This window comes from Mercurialis annua, linkage group LG8 (assembly GCF_937616625.2).
Source record: "Mercurialis annua linkage group LG8, ddMerAnnu1.2, whole genome shotgun sequence".
NCBI classification, from domain to species: Eukaryota; Viridiplantae; Streptophyta; class Magnoliopsida; order Malpighiales; family Euphorbiaceae; genus Mercurialis; species Mercurialis annua.
Genome location: NC_065577.1, coordinates 34,991,519 through 34,992,713, shown reverse-complemented (window position 1 = coordinate 34,992,713; position 1,195 = coordinate 34,991,519). Strand labels below are relative to the sequence as shown.

The 1,195-nt window shown below is 41.1% G+C and overlaps 1 non-coding gene across 1 annotated transcript; it reads right to left on the bottom strand.

Moving 5' to 3' along the window:
- Positions 1-850: 850 nt before the first annotated feature.
- LOC126662433 (small nucleolar RNA R71) lies at positions 851-957 on the bottom strand. Its single transcript, XR_007635806.1, has one exon. It is a non-coding gene; the product is annotated as a small nucleolar RNA R71 (small nucleolar RNA).
- Positions 958-1,195: the final 238 nt, after the last annotated feature.

Below are 1,195 nucleotides of genomic sequence, written 5' to 3'. Positions count from 1 at the left end.
TAATCGATACTTGGTCTTCCAAGTTATTTTTTTTTGCCAACTTCCAAGTTATATTACTTGTGCGATATCGTATACTTGCGATTAATTGCCAACAAGTTTTTGGCGCCGTTTCCGGGGAGCAATTGCGATTAAATTAATTAAGAGTATCTTATTCTTAATTGAGTTAGTTTTATTTTCAGTTATTTCTTTTATTACTTTGTGAATTTATTGTTATTAGATTTTACGTTGGTTTTCTTGTTTTTGTTTGCGCAGGGGTTTTGGTTAGTGTATGCCTAATACACGACGAGCTAAACAACCGCTAGAACCGTTTCAGTCAAACCTAACGTCCTTCAAAAGAAGTATCCGAAAAATAGCTCGAAAATCCAAAACAATGGAGGACGGCCCTAACCCTCCGTTGAATCATGATGGGGTTATTCCACCACCACCATGTGATGACCTAGCTCTGAATAGGACAAACGAAAGGGTTGTCCCTCATCCACAAAGACGTACCTTGGGAGATTTCTTCTTACCCAACGTGGACAACGCCAATTATGGATGCTTTGCACCTCCTATCCTTGCTAATAACTTTGAAATCAAGCCGGGAACGATTCAACTACTTGAAAGTCGTTGCCAATTTTATGGGTTGGAAAGCAAGGATCCAAACGCTCATCTTTCAAAATTCACGGAGGTGTGCAACACATTCAAAATCCATAATGTGACGGAGGATCAAATCAAGCTTCGTCTTTTCCCTTTCTCTTTGAGGGATAAGGCGAGGAATTGGATTCAATCACTTCCAAGTACCTCAATCACAACATGGAAGCAATTGGCACAAGCTTTTCTAAATAAGTATTTCTCTATGGGCAAAACGGCGAGGATGACCAAGGAAATTATAGATTTTCTCCAATTACATGGCGAATCTCTATACCAAGCTTGGGAACGCTTCAAAGAGCTTCAAAGAAATTGTCCGCATCATCAGCTAGGTAGAGAACACCTTATCTCTATCTTCTACAATGGTACCAATGAGCGTACACGGGCAACTATCGATGCGGCATCGGGAGGATCACTTATGAAGAAAACTTATTGATAACTTGTGAAACGGCGGCGACGTTCTGATCCGATGACTGCTCCAATGTTATACCTGAAAGGCACAACACAACCGTAAGAAGGATGCCGGAAGGGGATTCCGGCAAACCATTCCGACGGTCTAGTTAGTAAC